This window comes from Lutra lutra, chromosome 7, assembly GCF_902655055.1.
Source record: "Lutra lutra chromosome 7, mLutLut1.2, whole genome shotgun sequence".
Taxonomy (NCBI): domain Eukaryota; kingdom Metazoa; phylum Chordata; class Mammalia; order Carnivora; family Mustelidae; genus Lutra; species Lutra lutra.
Window position 1 is genome coordinate 25,774,692 of NC_062284.1, and position 24,070 is coordinate 25,798,761.

The 24,070-nt window shown below is 38.7% G+C and overlaps 1 protein-coding gene across 2 annotated transcripts in view; it reads left to right on the forward strand.

Moving 5' to 3' along the window:
* Positions 1 to 24,070, forward strand: part of GABRG3 (gamma-aminobutyric acid type A receptor subunit gamma3) — a 723,796-nt gene that overhangs the window by 250,234 nt on the left and 449,492 nt on the right. The gene's annotated exons all lie outside the window — the stretch shown is intronic.

Below are 24,070 nucleotides of genomic sequence, written 5' to 3' on the forward strand. Positions count from 1 at the left end.
AGCTGAGATGTTCTTCAGTAAGGGAATGGATAAACAGACTGTGGTACAACCACAGCAATGGAATGGAATATGATTCAGTGCTAAAAACAAATTATCTCTTAAACCATAAAAAGACATACAGAAAACCTAAATGTACATTACTAAATGAAACAAGTCAATCTGAATAGGTTGTGTACACTATATGGTATCAACTCTGTGACATTCTGGGAAGGGAAAAACTATAGAGACAGTAAGAATATCATTGGTCTCCAGTGAGAGGGAAGTATGAATAGGAAGAACACAAAGGATTCTTAGGGTATTGAAATTATTCTGATGATACTATAATGATGGATACATGTCATTATACGTTTGTCCAAACCCATACATAAAACATCAAAAATGAACCCTCGTGTAAACTACAGACTTTGGGTGATTATGACATGTTGATGTAGATTCATTGATTGTAATAAATATACCACTGTGGTGGGAGGATGTTGATAATGGGGGAGGCTATGCATGTGTGGGGGTGGGGGTTTATGAGGAATCTCTGCATTCTTCTTAATTTTTCTAGGAACCTTTAACAGCTCTTTAAAAAAATCTTTAAAAAAGAACATCTTGTATACTTTCCAGGGAAATGAATTAGAAGATTAAACATAGGTTTTTCAACCACTAAACCTGCTTCATTTATTTCAGATTTCCTCCAACATATTTAACATTGAATCCAATTGAATCACTCATACTCACAATTTTTTTTTAAGAGGAGGCACATGTCTTGTTTTATCAAATAGCCTTTGGAACCCCTGGTCACTGATATTGAGATCCCATTGCAGGTGCATGAAGAGCTTGTGTAAGCCCTGCTGGAAAGCTGAGTTGTCCTCTCCTCCCTTCAGAGAAAGGGAGGGTTGGTCAGTAGGAAACTTTCAGGGGGAATGAAGTGCCTTATCTGCCTGCCACCTCTTCTCACATAAAACAAAACCAAAACAGAAAAATCCAAAAGCTGTGCTCCGATATTAGAATGAGTTGTATGTAAATGTAGCTATATTGGTTATACCATTGGTAACACATGGAAATATATGCATATCAGTAGGATGGCAGGTCTCAGTTTTGTGTTTTGTATTTATCCCTACTTCTTTCTTTTTTTTTTTTAAAGATTTTATTTATTTATTTGACAGACAGAGAGCACAAGTAGGCAGAGAGGCAGGCAGAGATAGAGGAAGTGGGCTCCCTGCTGAGCAGAGAGCCCGATGCGATGCGGGGCTCAATCCCAGGACTCTGGGATCATGACCTGAGCCAAAGGCAGAGTCTTTAACCCACTGAGCCACCCAGGCGCCCCTATCCTTCCTTATTTCTTCTTCTTCTCTTTTTTTTTTTTTTTTGGTCCTAGATAAGTTCCGCCAGCCTTCTATCTAATGTCTACTCTATGTCAAATTTCCTCAATGCCAATATTCCTTTAAAGAGAAACAGCCAGCATTTCTGGGTAACTTCTTGCAAGGAAAGGTTGGGAATCTCAAAAGAGGAAGAGGGGTCAGCAAGACTATATTTAATGGGTGATTCGAGACCCTGCACACTCCTAGTGGCTTCTGAGCTCCCTGGCTTCCCTTTCTTTCTCTAGTTCATTATAAGGCACTCTCCCTGACTTTGCTGCTCTTTCAAATATGCTGCAGCTCCCTAGGCAATCATGACAAGGCCTGACACAGTTCAATGCTCAATACATTAGGAATGTGAGATATGCCTTCCCGGTGCTGCACTCCAGAAAGCACTTTGAGGAGGGTGTTGCACATGGCCTGAGGGCAAAAGCATAGAAAGATTTGCCACTGTTTGTCTTCTTCAGTCTTTGTCCCACTCTTGCCCTAGCCTTAAATATGTGAGCCCTTCTCAGGGACTTCCTCCTCCATGTGTTTCCTAAGGGCTAGGGTTAAAAGGAGGCAAGGAGTTCTCCCACAGGCACCTCATTCTTGCCATTGAAACTTTCCTGGGCTTCCCTGGAGTTCAACATTCTGCAGGCTTTGAGCCCATCAAGATCCTAGGTCTAACCCTGATAGATACTTCTATACTTCTCCCACACATTGCAAGGACCTTAGAACACTTCCTTATGATTACTGGAAAAGGCTCAGTTTACCTCTCTATATCTGATGCTGTATCATCAAAAATATTTGCAAAACCTGTGTGGGGGAATTGGCATCCACTCCTTGGGCATGAATCACAAGCCAAGACCAGGGTATCTTGAGTCACATGAGTAGATCTGCAATGACTGGTGTGTGACAGATGAATGTGGGCAGTGACTCTCTGTGAGGACATGTGTGTTGTGTTTTTTCTAGTCTTAGGGATGGATTCTGCTAGGTCATGTCCTCTCTCTCCTGGTCCCTCTTCTGGGAGCTGGTGAATATCTACATATTGTTACCTAGGATTAGTGGCTCAAATTAAAATAATTTATTCATATATGCTTCTTTTATGAGTGAGTTTGCAGGCTGTAGAAAAGATGAAAGTGTGTCTTCAGTTGCATTTACACACAAATTAATGAACTGAGGGAATTGGCTAGGATAAACCTGCACTGTATCAAGATTATCCAAAGATCTCTGCATACTGTTGTTCTAACGTGGTGTTAGTTCATTTGCAGCATTTTACAAATAAGACTGGTGCAGGCTGGCCATCCTCTAGATGGCAAAAACTAAGGGAGGTGGATACTGGGCCAAACATAGGTATGCCTCTGCATGCTTGGGGTGGAAACATACTAGTTTATGGATTTGGTGATAATTAGGCACACAGAGATGAAGTTTACCAAGATTTGAGAGGAGAGCAGGGAGACTCTTCAGAAAACTTTGGAGACAGTGAAAACTAGAGGGGCTTCCAGCTCAGTTCCACCACCTGGGAATACAGAGGTCCTTCTGCAGAGCAAGCCAGAGCCCAAGGAGTTGGGCATTCAAAAGTCACACAAGCAACCATTGTTCCAGATACAGTCCCAGAGGCAAAAGCTTCTTTATTACTGAGGATCACCTATTCTGACATTTATCTCCATCAGTGTGTTTTCAAGAAAATTCCACTGTGTATTTCACAAACCAACTCTTGGGAATCAATTGTTAGGCACTGACGGTTAGCAAACTTGGAGCTGGGCTCATGCTGTGACTATACATTTCCTTTTTCTGCAGGTGTAATCGCGGAAGCTTTAAACTTGCCATTATATTTGACCAGTTCATTTCCATGCAGGGATGTTTGAACATCTGCTATGGCTGTTAGTATTGGGAGTGGACAACAAGTACAGCCCTAGTTGCCACAGTTGTATACATGTGATATTTTGGGAAAGGCATCTTAGCTTCTTTTCTTCATCCACGAGGGCATCATGAGATGCTTTCTGAGATGCTACTGTACAGCCGAATAACACCCGCCACTTTGTGTTCCTTAGAAACCCCTTCTCTGGCCTCACAACCTTACCCCAGAACCCCCTGGAATGGCCTTCCTGGCCCTACCTCAGTTTCCAGAATTGCAAATCTCCACCCAGGCCAGCGGAAGTTTCTAGGATCCTGCTGCAGGCTGTGGCCACACTGGTTGTTAAAAATTTTGCTTTCACCCCTGCATGCCTCAGGTAGTAAAGCTGTATATGGAACTGTTTTGTAAACAATAAAGTATCAATGATCACACTGTCACTACAGTTTGACAATCTCTGTGTCATGCACTGAGGGACACAAAGGAGACCAAAGTATTTTGATCTCAAAATAGACACACATAACACAGAAAGCGGGTTTAGTGGGCAGTCCTCATAGGCCAGACACTGGCCAGCTCACCTGTGCACAGCCTCCCAGGAGACAGAGCTATCTTGTCTCTCCCTGGAGAGGGCTCTGAGGGAAGTGGGATGAGCAGCACTCCCAACCTCAGGGGCAGGGGTGAGAGGAGGATGTGAACAAGGGTCACAGCCTCTGAGTGCCCTAGTGACCTGCACTTTGGAAGTGTCACCATTTCTCTGGGCTTTGGGGGACTCTGTCTTCCTATCATCCATGCTCACAGTGTGATAACCCTACTTCTTCCTCATGACAAGAAGGAAAAGAAACTTTCCTCTACACTTTTAGGTTCAATAATTGAGGCCCTGCAAATTGGACTGAAAAGGGACAGGAGAAAAAGGTTTGTTTCGTATGCATGTGGTAGGCCTCACAGACACAACATGAAAACCCCAAAGAGACAGGCAGACCTGGACGTCTATAAACCATTTTAACAAGGGGCAATAAATTTCTGTAGAAGTGATACATCAAGGGAAAAGGGTTTTGAGCTTCTAGGATGGTAAATTGTGAGAGGGCAAATATATAAGAAAACCAATGGAAGATAAGTTATTTAGTAATGCTTGTGTAGCCCAATCTTAGTCCAAACTCCCCTGGAAGAGGGGATTTATGGCAGCCCTCATTTCTCAGAAGTTCATGTTCTTAGTCAGTTAAGGGATGCTCTGAGAAGGCTTCTTGCTGTATTTATGGAATCTCAATGGCCTTCAGCTTAAAATAATCCATAGCCAATGTGGCATATTTGGGGTGGCACATTCTTATCTCTACACAGCATTGATGAATGTTCACATCCCAGGGCAGCCATGCCCTGCATTTCCTCATCACTACTCAGTTTCTGTCTGTCTGACTCTTTTGAATGTGACAGCCCAGCCTGAATGTGTCCTCTCAACTCTATTAACCCCTCTATCAACTCTGAGGTCAAGCTCTGAGGGTGGTAATGCAGCTCTTTTATCTTGCTTTTTTTACAGAATGGAAAAGGATTTAGCAGAGGACTCAGGAAACAGTCATCATTGGGTTTGAATGGCTGGGACTGATGCTAACAGGTGGGTGACCTTGACCAGGTCACCTTCCAAAATAGTCTCCATTTCTCTGCCTTAACAGTAGGATACATGTTTTATGTCTATTCACATTAACACAGAGAAAGTCAGCTACTATTATACTAACTATTGAAGTAACAACTAATGAACACAAACCCTGTGGTTTCCTCTTGCCCCTGAAGACCCTAGCTGGCATTCTCTCTGCCAGTCTCTCAATTTACCTATGTTCTGCTCTAACCTAGACCTTCTTCTTTTGGTTGCAGTTCAAGCCCTAACTCTGCCCTGAGATTCAGAAACCTTTCCTGGACTTGTTCCTTTCTTGATTTTGTTTCTTCCCTCTAGATTATAAGTTCCTTAAGGGAACATAGGGGTCCAAGGGAACCCTGTACCATATTTTGTTTTTTCTTTTCCAAGTAGATGGCATTGCTCCACACATGGTAAGCAGTGATTGCTTTCACCTAAATAGTCCTCCTTGCCTGAGGGCATGGGCTTCCCTTTGGGGCAATGGCTTGTTCTCCCTGGCCACTGTAATTGCCCAACAGATAAGCAGAGTCCAATTAGGGCAAAACCTCTTCCCCAGTATTAATCATACAAGGTCTGGGTGAGAGAAGTTCTGTCCCCTTTCTGGCCTCTGAATTGTGGAGGCGAAATTATCTCCAGTGTTCTGTGCCTTCCTGCCCCACACATAGATGTCACAGTGGGTGATAGGATAGAGTAAGGAGGAGCAAGATGATGGCTGAGGATCCCATGGCCCTGCTATGTGATCCCACAGTTGTCCACCCTCAGCCTCCACCTTCCTGGCCTCTGCCCAGCAGCCAACAGGTCACCACCCTGCAGACTGCATCCCCCAGGCTCCTGCTGGCTGGAAAATGGTGCCTGTTCCCTCCTCGTGTTGTTTAAAAACATCTCCCTACAAGTAATATGATTTACTTAAAACAGATTTTCAGAAATGCAATCATTAGATTCAAGTCTGTTTGCTATGACCTGTGCAAATGTTTCTCCCAAGAACTATTCCTGGTTTTACATTCAGCAACAATTGAGGAATAGGGCTATTTTACTACATGGTAGTAGGAGCAGGTGTTTGTTGCCATCATTGGTCCGTAATCAAAAATCGCAGATCAGGAATTATGTTCAAACTTTTAAATTGACAATACTTTATATGCAAGGCTTTATTGAACTTTTCAATTGGTTGAAACTAGAATTATTTTTTCTTTCTTTCTTTTTTTTCTCTCTATCCTTTACTCAATAAATATTGAGGTGCACATAGAGACTACATCCAGGGAAGAAAGTTGCTCAGACTTTTGGGATTAATTAAAGGGAATTAGAATATGTTCTAAATAGATGAAGTCTTTTATTTAATAGATGATTAACATTATATAGAACATTCCAGGAATATTTTTTTTCTGAAACATGCAGAAATGTGATTGTTTTCCTTTCTTCATGACTTTCATTTTTAGATACTTGCTCTGCTCCCAATATGCTCTGTAGAGGGAAACCTCCTTCTCTTCCCATTTGCTTGAGGAAGAGGCTGAAGACCAGTTAATTCCCAGGTGCAATGTTAGTTTATGTTACTGCACTTTATATATTTAAATCACAAAATCAATGACCACATGGTTTGAAAAAGAGTAGAGGAAGTTATAAAACAAACAAAAACCCAGACAAACAAAAAGCAACAATCTTTTTTTGTTTGTTTGTTTTGCCAAGATTAAGGCACAGCAACTAAGTGGATACTGATTTTTAGTTTTAAAGTATTCAGAAAAGGAGTCTGGTAAGAGATGCTATTTTCAAGATGGATTCTCAGAAGGCCCTGGGGGACACAGACATACCCATGTATACCAAGTTTGGGGGCTCCTATCAGGTCATCCATCACACTAGTGACTTAAAGTACATTTCCAGTTCCTTCTGTAATATTTTGCCTTATTACAATCTAGTGGTCATTTTCTAGAATGTCTAAATAGCCCTTCATAATTTCTGAGTGTGCCTGAATAAATGTAGCCTGTTTTAGCTTCATAAAATGTTGTTTCCGTCTGTTTCTCAGCTACTCAAAATTTGAGGTCAGTGAACTGACCTCGCTTGTCCAGATGGTAAATAAAGATGATGAAAATCCTGTTTTTTATCTTCTTTCTAAAGTAAAGCCATGCACTAGGCATTTTTATGATTGCCCCCAAATGGGTTACATGATTGAAATCTATTTAGTTTGAGGATAGCAGGTGCTTTTGGTTTTCCTTTGCTGGCTCTATATTCTTTTTTTAAACTCTTTTTAATATATTCGTCTGCCTTTCAAATGCAGATTTCTCTATCGTACTGGTCTCAACCCTTCTCTATCTTCCCTCCTTATTCTTTTTTTGGGGAACCTTTCTGGGGAAGCTAATTCTAAGATTCTGACATGTTCTTCAACAGAAGATTCCCTGAATGCTTTCTACTTTGTGAACACTATCCTGGGTGGAGTCTATCCCCTACCCCTTCAACACTGAGAGTCAGTAGATCTGAGCCAGATGCATAAGCTTGAATATTGGCTCTGTTCTTTACTGGCAATGTCATCTCAGGCAGGGTGCCCGCAGATGTAAAATGGGAGTAATAAAATAATCTGCTGTAAGGATGTTTGAAGATCATATACAAAGTCTCAGAAGAGCACCTGAGAGATACTTCATGTTGAATAAGTGTTAGTCATAATTATCAGTGATATGATCTCTGTCAGACTGACCTCTTCACTTGGATTTCATACTAGAACTTCTGGAAAAAGATCCAAAAGCAGATTCATAATTTTCTAATGTAAATTAGTGGAGGATGTTGACTTTGGAATTCAGAGGGTACTTGAATAAGATATGGGTGCATGAATCAGGAACACAGAATCAGTGCAAATAATAATCTAGGAATTAGAGGTGTCAAATGACACTCCTTTTTATCTCCAAAGATAGGAGCTCCTTAATCCTGAATGTGTTCAAGATCTTAAGAGGTATTTGGAGTGAATTCTTATTTTCAATTAGATGACCTCCCTTGTAAACCAGAGACTGATTCCAACCATAGCTACTGTGATGCCCTGGGGAGCAATAGGCTGAAGCCATGCCATTGCCAGTGGGGACACTCTCTTGTGAATAGTTTCAGCCCAGGAACACACAAAGAGGGCCTCACATAAATTCTTGATAGTCTCCCTTTAGATTCCTTGCCACACTTGGGTGCCCAGAGCAGAATTAAAACCATCTGCTACCAAGCTTAAGAGATCCTTCCACTTTCCTTCATTTGTTTGCCTCTTTCGGTTGATTCTTATTTACTTTCTTGAGGGTAGATTTGAAGTAATTGAAATTCATGATTCATTCTTTTTAAAAGCAGAGAAAGGAGTGCTGTGAATAATTTAGAAATGTAACATCCATTTGTATCTTTATAGCATCTCTTTTCAATCCAAAACTGGTGGTGGGGGGGCGCTGAGGAAACTTTCCTATAAACAATTAAAACATGGGACACCTGGGTGGCTAAGTTGGTGAAGTGCCCAACTCTTGATTTCAGCTCAGGTCATGGTCTCAGGGTCATGAGATTGAGCCTCGAGTTGGGCTCTGGACTGCGCATGGAGCCTGTTGAAGATTCTCTCTTTCCCTCTGCCCCTCCCCCACCCAGCTTATGTGTGTGCATGCTCACACTCTCTCTCTCTTAAAACAACTCCAAGAACAAATAATAATCTAAAACACATTTTTTTTTCATTGTGCAGGAACTTGGGAGTAGTTTATAATTAAATGATTTTTCTTACTAAAGTAATAGAGATGCATTCCAAAACACTGGAATAGGAAGAAAAAAAAAACTATAAAGATTCACAGTCTTACTACCTGAACAGAGCTACAGCTACTTTAAGCATTTTGATAGGATTGTTTTTTAATGTTTAAAATACTAGGTAGATTACATAGATCAAAATAAATGTTAGATCTTTAAATATGGGTGTGTATTTTTTTTACATACATACATAGACACCCCATATTGCTATATATATTGCTACATAGCTATATAGATATAGAAGGATATGTAAATAAATTATCCATAGCCTGACACTGCACACTCAGAGAATGTGAAATCTCGTGCAGGATAATGCTCAGCTGAGTCCAGTGAGTGGCTGCCCTTAAATTCAGTTGGTCCACTTGCTCATTGCCAGACATGTTGACTGATATTTTCATGTTAGAGAACACTGCTATACACGATCTTTTCTATATAGAACCATTTTCTTTAGGTGAATTCCCAGCACCTGTCTGAGTCTAAGATTGGATATTTCTTAAAACTTTAAATCTACTTTAAATACCAGCCTCCCACTGCTGGTCCCCAATTTCCCAGGGAATGATTAACAGTTAACATGATTTTCACTAAGAGAAAGCATTCTGTAGTATCTCATGTTTGTGTCCTCACTGTGCCAGCACCTAGAGTTGTAAAACACAGAAAAATCATATTTCAGTCAAGCTGGATTTTAGTTTCTCTGAGAGAAGAGTCATTTTCTTAGAAACCCTGAAATATTGAATCATGTTACCAAGCTTTTGTTGTTATATAGAAAGTAGCTCTTAAAGAACCTGAACAGTGTCTAGTTTTACCTGAGCCTAGGAAGTGGGTCCTCCTGTGGGCCTGACCTTTCTCTGAAGCAGACTGGTGATGTTGGCTGATGGACAGTATGGAGCTGTTGGTCTAAGAGGAACACCGTGCCAGGATATTGTTTCCCCTCTGTGCTTCAGTTTCCCTACCTGAATGGGAGAAGACTAGACATGAACAGTTGTTGCTGAAATCCCTTTCCCTGCCCTTGCAAAGAATCACCACAAAATGATTTATGATGGGAATGTATTCTTTTTTGTTTTCCAGCTTTATTGAGAAATATTTACCATACACAATTGTGTAAGTGTAAGGTACAGAGTACCTTATGTTATGTGTTAACGTATGTTAATTTGATACATTTATATATTGCAAAATAATTGCCACTAAAACATTACCTAACACCTCCATCATGTCACATGTTACCACTTCTTTTTTGTGAAGAGAATATTTAAAATCTATTCTCTTAGCAACACTCAAGCGTATAATACAGTGCTGTTAACCATAATCATCATGCTGTATATTAGATCCCCAGAACATGTTATTCTTATAACAGCAAATTTGGACCCTTTGACCAACATCTCTTCACTTCCCCCACCCCAAAGTCTCTGGCCACCAACACTCTTCTTTTTGTTATGATGAGAATGTATTTTGTCTCCAAGTATTTAGGATGGAAAGAAAAGCTTAAATAGTAACAGTATAGATTATTTCTAAGACCCTACAAGTGCAAAATTCACTCATGCTATGTATTTAGGAATGACTTTAGTGGATTGTATACATCATTTTAGCAGAACCATTTGTGAACTTAATGGAGTTCCTTTTCCATTTCCAAAGTAAAGCACTTCACAGCTATGGCTCCAGGAAGCAGTATTCAATATGACCATGGTTTCCTTCCTATGGAAGAGTCAAACATTATCTTTTAGTACCTGGGAAGGCCATGTGCCCATGATGTGCACTCCCTGTATGGGGACAAGAAGGGAAATTCTCCCACTCCTTGGGAGTCCCGACTCTACTCCACCACTTTGAGAAACACTAAGCCTTTTCTTTTCATCCTGCAGGGTATGGTCACTAGTATGTTTATCTAGTGATTCATAATCAAATATTTTATTCTTCCCGATTTGATTATCTTAATTCTATTGTCTTAAAATAATCACAATTTAGCTTATAGGGTTTTAATATTTTTAATTAGAAACAAAAGCTATATCTGAAAGTCTCCTCTTGCTGTGGTTCCCATGATAGTGACCAAAACTTACAGCAAGGGAGCTTGATCTCCCAGGACACTGCTCTGCAAATCACAGAATTACAGCTACCACTTGGAAAGGATGAGCAGAGAATGTTGAAAGTGGGCTTCTAGCAAGTCTCTCTGGGGTTGTGGGGGTCTAGCCTTTCCTCACCACTGATTTTTTTAGTCTTTACTTTACTTTACTTTACTTCTTTTACTAAAGAAGACTTTACTTCTAGAGTCTGAATATGTTTACTTATAGATGAAGATCCACTGTAAAATTTGTTTTTCATTCCCAACTGAGGAAGAATAATCTAAATCAAAATTCTGGGCTTGTAGGTGGATAAGATTACCTTCACCTTTGCAACCTGTGTTCCATCCAAAAGGATAAAGACCAAAGTGTAAAAACACTCTTTCATTCAACTAACAACACTTTGTCAAGGACTACTATGTTCTAGTCCTGTCAACCCAAAAACAGTGTGATGAATTTTTTTTTTAAAGATTTTATTTATTTATTTGACAGAGAGAGATCACAAGTAGGCAGAGAGGCAGGCAGAGAGAGAGGAAGGGAAGCAGGCTCCCCGCTGAGCAGAGAGCCCGATGCGGGACTTGATCCCAGGACCCCGAGATCATGACCTGAGCCGAAGGCAGCGGCTTAACCCACTGAGCCACCCAGGCGCCCAACAGTGTGATGAATTTTACAACATAGCTGGTAAAATACATTTAGAATTACCAGTTGCACTGTAACAGGTTTGCTTTACCTGCTCTGGGAATCAGAGAAGTCCTCTGTCAGAGTACAATACTGAGAGTGACCTGGGGCTTGCAGGATATGGGAGTGGGGTGTTGAGGATGGAGAAGAAGGTACAGAAGAGAGAGAACTCCTTGTGGCTGAGCTTCAAGCATCAAGGAAGAGACTAGAAGATAGGGACTGATGCTCAGATCTTGTGACTAAGGCGCTTGGCCTATTTGGTGCTCCACTTGGAAATCATGACCATTTCTGTCAGTTAATTTTCTCTAGAATTGGTCAGCAGGTAGGCACAGGCACACAGAGGGCAATGTGGAAGCCCTTCAATGTGCAAGGCCTTTAATGTGGAAGTTCTTCAATGTGGAAGAACATGTTGATGGATATGGGTCTGGGAAAATGAGACTAGGAAGTTGAAAGCCTGAGCAGAAAGGGGTCAAGGTAACTGTGTGGGCCTCAGCTGGCAAAGAGTGAGGACAGAGTGCTCAGGGACAAGTGCAGGGCACACTCCAAGGTATAGAAAGTCATCTTATGGGAACATCACCAAAGGCTTGGGAGTAGCTTTCTTGGACACCTAGAGATTAGAGGAACAAGGTCTCTGGAGCCATGGGCCTAGGCAGATGAGCTGTCAGCCAGGGAGCATGGTGTAAACTTTGTGCTCACAGAAAGCTTGGTCCTGACTGCAGCAAGACCCAGGTGCTCTGGGCTTTGGGGGAGGAGGGAGTGCAGGTCACTGGTGAGTGCCCAACTTCTGGCCTGCAGATAGAAGTGCTAAGTGGGGGACTTCTCTTCCACTTTTAGTTAATGTAATCTACCAGTGAAAAGTCCCAAGTTTATAGAATCAGTGCTGCCATACCTTTCCTAATGAGTGATCTTTCTCTCCATACCTGGAGACATGAGGAGCACCTTGACCTGATTCATGTAGGGCACCTGATTCATGAAGGGCACCTTGACCATTTATTTGGTCATAGCCAGCACTTCCTCTTAAACTATTGTTTTATCCCCTGGAAGAATGGAGCGCTAAGGGAGTTTGACTGGATCATATCATCCCTCACTGTTACAAAAGGAACTAAACCCCAGACCTCTGCCTCCCCAAGGAAATTTTTATCCTCCTTTAATAAACATCCATTCCCCCTATTAAAACAAACAAACAAACAAACACCCAAAACAAACAAACAAACAAACAAAAACACAAAAGAAAGGAAAGAAAACAAAAGCAAAACCAAAAAACAATGTTCTCCATAAGTTGCAAAAAGAGCCAAAGGTCCTGAGGCAGACTGCAAAGTTCCCTAGATGTTAACTTATGTAGAAGATTGGGTTGTGGCACCTGAGTGGTTCAGTCAGTTAAAGCATCTGACTTTTGATTTAGGCTCAGATGGTAATCTCAGGGTCTTGTGATCTAGCCTAGTGTTGGGCTCCTCCTTCCACAGGAAAGTCTGCTTGAGGAGTCTCTCTCTCCCTCCCAGCCTGGGCTATCTCTCTCTAAAATAAATAAATAAATTTTAAAAAATAAAAGGCTCTTGACTTAACATTAAGGTATCAAGTTTATTAACAGGAACTAGAAAATATGATAATATCATAATTAAAGAAGAGACAAAAACAGCCATGGTAATCTCTTTTATAGAAAAAATCAGTTACTAGATTTTAACCATGAAATAAAGAAATGTTATCAAGTATTTAGTAGAGAAGCCTTGTACCCTGTCTGCTCTTCAAAAATAATATAAAGGCTGAGGCTATTATTCAATAATTCCATCCTACCATGCATGTTTTTCCTCATGGTCTTAGTAAAACATATAAAACTACAAGTTTTTTTTTTTGCTTGTAATTAGGAATAAACAATTTTACATATTTTTATAATTTGGTTTATTTAAACTTTTTCTTTTTTTAAGATTTTATTTATTATTGAGAGAGAGAGAGAACACGTACAAGTGGGGGAGGGGCAGAGAGACAGAATCTCAAGCAGACTCCTCTCTGAATGCAGAACCTGAGGCAGGGCTTCATCTCACAACCCTGAGATCATGACCTGAACTGAAATCAAGAGTCTGGTGCTCAACCTACTGAGCCACCTAGGCTCCCCTATTTTAACGATTTTAATGTTCACAAAAATAAATTGAAGGATACTGTTTACCATGTTTTCAAAGTTGAATAACCGTGTTGGAACCTATTAAATACCCATTGTAATACAGAGCTCTGAATTTCTACATTGAATCAAATCTAAGGCATGAAACTGAGGTGCATTTATGATGGTAGCTGTCTGAAGTTGAAATACAGATAAAACCTAACGAGTTTTTGTACCGTTTCATTTGTTTTCAAATGTCTAACAGCTTCTACCTGTCAGAATATCAGGGCTTACCCTAGAGAAGGCAATGTGTCAGGTGGACAGGCTACTCACATCCATTTTCCTTAGTTTCTACCTTGGATGTTATTCTTACTGTTACTTTTTAATTGTTAATTTTTTTCCTTACAAATACTTGTTCTCCAAGCGTGGATTTTTATCATTTGTGTATGTTCATATAGTTTGCATATGATTTCCTCTAAATTATTTGCTGTTGGTTTTTGGTAAACAGGTTTCCACTGCTTTGTTTGACCCTTTAATAGTGGAGAAAATAATTAGTCCAGCCCTCTTTGCAAGAGCAGCCATTTGAAAATGGGAAACACTTCTATTGTGGTCTTCTTATTTATTTATTTTGTCATTGAATATTAAGCCATTAAATGACTTAGCACTGAAAATTGTTTAAAGTGGCCTAAAAATAAATTTTACAAATTATAGACCTGACCCTCCCATGCTGTTGTAGCCTGTCATTAGCAGCTGGGTGTAAAGGACTTTGCAGGAGGCAGTAGAGCAGCTGAAATCTGGGTCATTGTTTTGGTCCCTTGAATAGTGAATATAGTTTTAAAACTGTATTTTAAGTGATTGGACAAAATTAAAAGGGGTGTGTGTGTGTGTGTGTGCGCATAGGTAGGCTTTCTTCTTAATATTAAAGGGAATTCAAGAAAATAAACCTTTAACATACTTACACTTTCTACATAAAATATCAAATATCTAAATCTCAAACTAATGTTTTCATGTTACATACACACTAGTGTTACACATATTTATATGAATAAACTAAGAAATTTTAAAGTTATCTTTATATTTTACGTATTTTCCCAAATACCTAATTAAAAAAAAAGCCTATATGAAAAAAATCCTATATGTTCAAGTGCTAGAGGCCTAACAGAGCAATATAATTCAGTTAAGCTCATGATAACAAAAGAAAGAAAGAAAGAGAGAGAGAAAGAAAGAAAGAAAGAGAATGAAGGAAAGAAAGAAAGAGGGAAAGAAAGAAGAAAGAAGGAAGGAAGGAAAGAAAGAAGAAAGAAGGAAGGAAGGAAGGAAGGAAAAGAATAGACCCAGCAGGAGTCTTATCAAGCTTTAAGTTAGTACTTTCACTTGAGAATTTTGGAGGCCTCTTGAGAGCAAATTTGTCTTTGATTTCAGCACATTCCCTGAGGTTTAAGTGCTACAGATGTTGTGAAATGGGAAGGGGGAAGAGGACATCAGCAGAGGGAGAAGAGGAGGGCTAGGTCGTATACCAAGAAAACTGTAGCCTGGAATGAAATAAGCTGTTAATTTCCAAATGTCTTATATTATCTGCTAACACTCATGGATGTGGGTTGAAAACCTGAATTTGGTGACTTTCTTTCTTGGAAAAAAGCTTCTGGAAAAGAAAGGCAGAGGGTGCCAGTTGAGGTTGTCATTGTAGAACCCTCCCTAGTCTCCTAGCTGTAGAAGCTAAAACAGAGATTTCAGCTTTTTGTCATTTTCTTTTTAATTGATTCATTTTCTGGATATGGTAACATTCTTATGTTCTGCTTGATAGACAGAGGATATCCAAATTTTGTTGACTCTAACACTGTTTACGAGGGAAAGAATGATCCAATTATCTAAACCTTGCAAAACGTATTAAAATATTTTTTTAACTTGACAAAGATTCTTTCTACTTCATCAAACGATCTAAATAGATGGGAAAACTGTAATGCTACTCCTGTTTACTGTGGTTCATAAGAGCTTCTCATACAAAAATCCAATTTTTATGATGGTAAATAATAAAGCCAACTCCATAATAAATTGTATTAGGCCTCTTACAATTCAGGTAAAAATAAATTTTTAATATGTGAAAATGATATAAAAAGTGAGACAATTTTAGATTAATTTTCTCAGAGAAAATGGAAACATCACTTTATAATAATTGTGCTATGTTAAATGGAGTAAAATCCAATTTCACTGCAGGAAATTCTGTATGTCATAATTCAGTCTAACTTTGAGGTCTTGAAAATAGCATGTAACCACCTGGAATATAAATTGAGGGCAGATTCTTCAAACTTAAAATAACTCAGTAAAATAACAGAAAGTGAATTTGATTTACATTAAATTTAGTAGGCACTTAAAGTGACCCATTTTCCTCATGCCTCTGGCCTGAAATCTAGTGGAGGCAAGTGTGGTCCAAGCAGCTGCCATTTTGCCTGGGTTCACCTTCCTCATTCCAGATCTGAGGTCTTCTGTACAGAGTTTGCACATGTCCACTTACTGGATGGAGACCACAGATCTTGGTGAACTGTGCTGGGGGGTGAAAGGATAGTTTAACAGTGTGCTGGACTGAAGAGGAGACCCGGAGTACACCAGGCGTGCTTCTCTATCGTGGGTGTAAATTGAGGCAGCTTTTCTCCTGCCAGGTCACATTATAAGTGCTGAAACCCTAGACATTCTGTTTATGATCAGTCAACCTTGACTTGGGGCCAGGAGGCAAGGAGACATAGATGAAAGAGGAAAGGCTATTATTCTCTTTTGTTTGATGACATAAAGAGTCAAAATTACTTTTACTCACAGACAATTCAGTGGAAAAATGATACGGTGTCTTAAATATTTCCTCTGAAATAAGATGCAATAGTTAGGTCCATGGTGATTGAGCTAACTCTCTTCTACTTACATCTCTAAAGGAAATGAGTTGATGAGAAACTTGCTTCTTTACTTTTGACCCAGTGACCTCTGGGGAGCCTGTGTCAGTCAAGAGGGGCTGTGCTCTCCTGGGTATGCTGCAAAGAAAACACAGGTGGAAGCAGACATTTCCTCTGTGAACATCTGTCCATTTGAATGATTCCCTCACTCTGCAGTGGCTTTGTCCCTGGAGTGGGAGAGATGAGAGCCTGGATTGAGAAGAAGTAATCAGAGGTGAGGTTGTGTGGGAAGCTACACTTATCCCACTGGGTGGTTTGCCTGGAAATGTGGGAGCCTTTCTTCTCAAGCTGGGACAAAGAGATGGGGCTGCTGGGTGATAGATTGTGTTTATCTTTGCCTTGTACCCAAACATCTATTTGTTAGGCTTCCTTTTTCTTCAAATTTCTCTTTTATTTAGCTAAACCTTAAAATCGAGCATATAGAAGTGGAATAGGGTATGTGTCTCAGTCAGTTTGTGCTGCTATAACAAGATACCATAGACTTGATGACTTTATCAATTATTTCTCACGGTTCTAGAAGCTGGAAGTCTGAGATCAGGGTGCTAGCATGGTTGAGTTCTGATGAAAACCTGTTCCTGGTTTACAGACCAGCTTCTTCTTACTCTGTCTCCACACCTCAGAGAAAGATTTTCTGTCTCTTGCTCTTTTCATAAGGGCATTAATCTCATCCTGGAGGCATTACCCACATGACCTCATCTAACCCTAATTTTATCTCAAAGGCCTCACCTCCAAATATCATCACAGTGGAGATTAGAATTCCAACACATGAGTTTTGAGGGATACAATCATTCGGTCCATAGTAGTTTATATAAATAGTGAACCCACTTCTTTAATATTTTTCAACAATATACACTAGACACCTATAGAAACCACTAGATAGCTTGACTAACTATGGGGTTAATTTTTCCCCTATTCATGTTTTTTTTTAATGTTTCTTATAAACTGTGATGCTGTTAGATGTAATATGAAATTAGCATTCTATGAAAATTATTTTAGACCATTAAATAACTAAAGTGATTTACATTTACAGTATGACATCTCCCTCTTTACATATTATGAACCATGCAACTCAAGACCATAGAACTTTAGAGAGGAATATTCCTGTCTTTCTTTCCTTTGCTCGTCCTTTTTTCTTTCTTTCCTTCTTCATTAGTCTGAGAAGATTTAAAAAATAAGGAATAAAATTCTATAATTATATTAAAAAGGAAACCAGAAATTATTTAGAAATATTTAGTTCTAATTCTATTCTGTTTGGCTCTTGACATTAGGTTGATGGGATAATGTATTAAGAAAGATTATTATTGTGTAAAATGCAAAACAAAACAAAAAACTTCCAGAAGCCCACATTCTCCCCAAGGAGACTTCCCATTGTCTCATCTATAACACATGGGCAAGGGTGTGGGTCTGCACTATATGTTCCTGGGTCCAAATGTCAGCCTTGTCATATTCTTGCTGTGTGACCTTTTCACATGTATTTAGCTTCTCTGGGCCTCAGTCTTCTCATATAAAATAGAAAGACCTTCTTCCTAGGGTTGCTATAAGGATTAGGTGTATTAGTATACTTAAAGCTTAGCTCTCTGCCTGCTCCATAACAAGTAGGCTGCTTCAGAGCTGTGTCTTTAGCCTCCATTTCCCCCAATGTTAATGCTGGGAAGGAGGGATACATTCTCGGTTCTGTAACTCACTATATTCTGAGTTACGGAGCTGCTGGGTTGTGGTGCTGGGATAATGTGATTTGGAGTCATCATCTTCTAATTACTAAGTTGTTGGTTCCTTTAGAGGATTCTGTATTTGGTCAATTATAAAGCCTTTATTTTGAAGTTTTCAGATTATTGATCAATAAATATTCTGACCCATGTACAGTGGAGTTCCTTTGTAAATGATCCAACAACTAAGAGGCAAAGCGATCCAGTCCAAAGAATGCTTGCATCATTAATGCCCGCCTCTAGGACCCCAAGAGAGGTTACCTGAACTCCAGCCACTGGAATGTTCAGGTCCTCTTTGAGAGCAGCTGTAAACTCAGCCCTCAGCTGTAATCCCACCAAGAATTGGCCAGCATGAGAGAAAGAAGGGGCAATGTTGGGTCAGCAGGGAGATGATGAAAATGTCCCTCTGTGATCTGACAAACAGCCACATTTGCAGTCTCCTTACTTGGTAGGAAGTATGTTCTGGTCTCCTTTCTCCTCATGCAGTGGCAGAGAAAGTGACCTTCATATCCCTGGGGAGTCTAGTTGTTACTCTAAGAGGCTTCCACTGGAAGCTCTATTTTTTTTTTTTTTGTCTTAGACACACAAATTTGACATTGTAATTTAAATTATATTTACATTTGTTCAAAGAAATCTAAATCTAAATCCCTAAATCTTTCCAAAATGATGCTACAAAAACAGATATATTTATTGTCCTTGCTCCTACACAGGAGATGGAACTTGGCTTTGAGAGACATGAATTGTTGGCCACCCCCCATGGCCCATCAAATCTGCAGGTATTCTTAGCTGGCTATAGCTGACTGCTGGCTTACCTGACAGTCTGGCATTTAACTCCACATGACTCAGTATATTCGTGAAATTATGTATTTATCCTCATAAATCATGGTTCAGTTTAGACTTATTTCTTCAAACTAGCATGTGGAAAGCTGTGGTGTGTGTAGGAATTTTGTCTTCCTCAGGTTTGGTTTAGAAAAAAATACCAATTTCTCTTTCCTATATTAACACAGCAAATGACATTGCATGTGACAAAAGAACACAATAGAGAGGATATATTTATCAGTTATATGTTAATTCAGATTAAGATATTAAACTCAAAGGGAGAACAAGCAAGAACTAAAGAGATAGTTCTTGATATTTGATACTTGATCCCTTTGAAAAGCAATCTAACGTCATTGTTTGTCCACTGAGGTAAAACCTTTCCCCTGGATTGGGTAAAAAATGTGCTGGCAGTCACAGTCTTCCTGATGAACGTGTTTTGCATCATTTTGTGACATTTTGCAATTGTGTCTTCCACTCGAGGTTCATATTTGTTGTGAATCACTTTTCTGCTTCCCTTGGACCATAAAGATGTATCCTACATTCCAGGTAGGATCCACGTTATGTCAGGCATGCAACTTATAAAACTTTCCCCCACCTCAAGGAAATAAGACAACTTGCATGAAGCTTGTACCTATGGGGGCACAGTGCTGCAGTCCTAGGCTGTCAGAAGTGGCCAGTGGGAGTGAAATGCTGAAGCGTATGCCTCACTGGTCTTGTGGAAGAGCCTCAGCTGCCTAGAATTTAAGTGGGCTTCCTCGACAGTAGCCCTAGGCTTCCTTTCCCCTACTCTCCAGTGTGCTGCAATATTCCTTGCCTGGGATAGTGAGGTGATAAAACCATGATAGAGTCATATTTAACCCACAGGTGCTGCTGCTGGGACATTTTTCTCTGTGAGAACTCTAGAAACACAAGTTTGAAGGGTTTTTTAATTATATTTTCCTTCATGGTGTTCTCTATCAACCACAATTCATGTTGGCATGGCACTTTTTATACCATTTTTAAAGTCTCCCTTCTTACCAAGTTTGATACTGTAGATTCTAGGTCAAACAATGGCTAAAGAGAAGCTCTGAAATGGAGAGCTTCTTGACCCAAATCACTCAGGGAGTCCACACCAATCTTTTGTAAACACAGAACTTCTGTTTACCAGAGCAGGTGCCTCTAATTTTATTTCTACAGGGATGCCAGAGCTCTGTTGCTAGTTTCAAATGGAAAATGGTTTAAAATATCCACTCTGTCATGCAGACCGCTCCGTGCACACTTGCTGTGTTTGATGGTTATGTTAATGACCCTTGAGAGTCCAACCTTATATATCCAAGGACATAGTTCCTTCTACATTGATTCTGGACTGAGTCCTGTGGTCCCTGACCACTTAGTCCTAAGCAAACCTGACAAGGTAGGGCCTTGGTATGTGCTGTATGTGGGAGCCTGCCTTCTTAGAATGCTGCCATCATGCCAAGAATCTTCTGTAAGCTTCTTGAAAATTAAGCTCACAAAGAGGGAAATATTGAGCTCCCCCAGGGACACCAGCCCACAACAGAATCCAGGTGCTGTAGTGATCTCAGCAGCAGGCCCTCAAAGCCAATTCATGGAGTCAGGAGAAATAGTACTTGGTTCTTCCTTAAGGTTACACTTTGAACTGTTTTATTATACAATATATCTTTGATGTACTTTTGGATGACACATTCCATTTTCCACTGAATAAAGTGACAATATTGATACTTAGGAATTAGAAAACATTTTATATCAATCACTGATACTACTAATTAATGAAATTATTCAGTACAATCATTAGTGTTACTCTAACAAAAAGAAAATATTTTCTTTTTTATAAACTCTGAATTACATTTAATATATGCTTTATAACCATATTAACAGTTCATAGATTGGTTGCACATTTATAGCCTAACATGCAAACTAATCTATATTGAGTTTTTTTTTTAAAGATTTTATTTATTTATTTGACAGAGAGAAATCACAAGTAGGCAGAGAGGCAGGCAGAGAGAGAGGAGGAAGCAGGCGCCCTGCTGAGCAGAAAGCCCGATGTGGGGCTCGAACCCAGGACCTGGGATCATGACCTGAGCCGAAGGCAGTGGCTTAACCCACTGAGCCACCCAGACGCCCCTATATTGAGTTTTTAACATGCAAAATCACATCATCTGAAAATGGTTTGTGCCCTTATTCCAAGTTTTGTAATTTTCTTTCTTGCATAAATGTTCTGGCTAGGGTGTCTAGTACAATATTGAGGATTACTGTTCACAGACATCCTTGTTTCGTCTCTCATCTCAAAGAGAAAGCTCTCAGTGTTTCATCCTTCACTATGACTTTTTGCTATATATTTTTCCAATTACTTAGGTTTAAGAAGATTACTTACCTTTAATATGCTAATATAGTGTAGAGTGAACCACATAGCTCAAGCTTCATAGGTATAAACAAAGTTAATGAAAATCTAATTTATTTCTATATAGCAGTAAGAAAGAGCAAGTGGAATTTTCTACATGACACATTTACAGTTGGAGCAAAAATATATAAAGTACCTGGGAATAAATCTAAAGAAGATGGGACAGATCCTATAACAGAGAATAATAAATTGATTTGAGACATTTAAGAAGATCTTGGCCTAAATAAGTGAGGAAATGAAACATTTCACGGATAGTTAGACTTAATATTGTATAGATGACAGTGACCAACATACATTGTGGCCCTGAGGAATCTCAATGGGTTTTGAGTAGACATTGATATTAAATCTTTCATGAAATGCCATGCCTAGAACAGTCAAAACTCTGCTACAAAGGGTAAAAATCATTTGGTGGCCTTGCCCTGACATTTATCAAGACTTGTTATCAAGCACTAGTAATTATGGTATATAGGATTGGTGTAGAAATGCATAAGTAGACCAAAGGAGCAGAAACAGACTGATGTATAGATCTCTTTATGGATGGGTCCTAGAAACACAACAAAAGTAGAATTTCAGATTATGGAGAGTGAATGAGGATTTATAATAAATGTTGCTGGATAATTTGTTGATTGGATATATCTATATCTATATATACACACAGAAACAAATAAAAATAATTGGTATATATATTAAAAATCTTTCTATCCCTATATACATATAAATTTTACTGGATCATTAGGTTATATACATACTTAAATGGGTTAAAATTATGAATTTCCATTTTATTACATAGTAATCCAAAAGGACAAATACTAAGAGTATGTAAAATCTTCCTTGCAGAAAAAAATCTCAGACTAGATGGCTTTAATAGTGAATTCCACCAAGCATTTAATGATGAATTAATATCAATCTTTGTCAGACCTTTCCAAAAATAGAAGAGGAGGTAAAACTTCCAAAATTATTTTATGAGGACTGCATCGCCCTCATACCAAACCAGATAAGGACACCAGAGAAAATTACAAGCCAATAGCCTCAATGAACATAGATGCAAAAACCCTCAACACAATATTAGCAAACTGAATTTAATAATACATTAAAAAGATCACATACTGTGATCAAGTGGGATGTACTTTGGGGATGCAAGGATGATCTAACATCACAAATAAATCAATGTGATGAAATACATTAACAAAATGAAGGATAAAAATCACATGGCCATCTGAACAGATGCCAAAAAACATTTGATAACATTCAACCTCCACTAATGATGAAAAACTCTCAACAAGGTGGGTATAGCAGGAATATAACTCAACATAATAAAGGCCATATATGACAAGCCCACAGCTAATACTATACTCAATACTATAATGCTGAAAGTGTTCCTGTAAGATCAGGAATAAGACAAGGTTGTCCATTCTCACCATGTTTATTCATAATAGTATCAGAAGTCCTAGCCAGGACAATCATACAGAAAAAAAGAAACAAAAGATATCTAAATCAGAAAGGAAGAAATAAAAATGTCACTGTTTGCAGATGGCATGATATAGAAAACCCTAAAGACTTTACTGAAAAACTGTCAGAACTAATAAGCAAACAGTAAAGTTGAGGGATAGAAAGTCAATATACAAAAATATGTTGCATGTCTATATACTAATAACAAAATTATTGTTATTAAGAAGTTAATAAATTAAGAAAACAATCCCATTTACAATTGCATCAAAAGAAAAAAATATCTAAGACTAAATTTAATGAAAGTTGAAACACCTATACACTGAAAACTATAAGATATTGATGAAAGATATTAAAGAAGACACAAATAAATTGAAAGATAGTTTGTGCTCATAGAAGTAGTTAATTCCTTTTTAAAATGAATAATATTCCATTGTACAAATATGCCACATTTGGATCCATTCATCCATTGGTAGACATTAAGGTTGTTTTCAATTTTTCTACTGTCATAAAGAGTACTGCTGAACATTTGTGAACAAGTATTTTGTTGTATATCTGTTTTCAATTATTTTGGATATATAACTTGAAGAGAAATTGCTTTGCATATGAGAACTCTGTTTAACCCATTAAGGAACTGCCAAACTATTGTCAAAATATTTCATAAAATGACTACACCATTTTATATTCCGATTAGCCAAAGTACAAGGGCTCCAACTTCTCCACATCATCATCAACAGTTGTCATTTTCCACTTAAAAAAAAATTATAGGGGCACCTGGATGACTCAGTGAGTTGAATGATTGACTCTTGGTTTCAGCTCGAGCCCTTTGTTGGGCTCTGTGCTCACCAGAAAGTCTGCTTGAGGTTCTTTCTCTCCTTTTCCCTCTGCCCTTGCCCCCCACTTCTCAATCAATAAATAAATCTTAAAAAGCATATAGCCATTACAGTAGGTGTGAATTGGTATCTCATTGTGGTTTTGATCAAGGAATGAATAAAGAAAATGGATGGATATATGTATATCCATCCCATTTTCATATATATATTATATATATATATATATTTCACCATAAAAAATGAAGAAAATCTATTCATTTGTGAGAAAACAGATGGCCTTGAAGGTATTATGTAAAGTGAAATAAGTCAGACATAGAAAAAAATACTATATGATTTCACTTTTATGTTTAATCTAAAAAACAAAAACAAAACAAACAAATAAAAACACCACAAAAACTCATAGATACAAAGAACAGATGGGTAATTGCCAGAGGTGTAGGGTAGTAGATGAAATGGATGAGGATGGTCAAACCATACAAACTTAAATAAACAAAAGAACAATATATAATGGATTCCTATAAAACAGAAAATGGCAAACAACCCATGATAATGATAGGCAAAGAAATTTA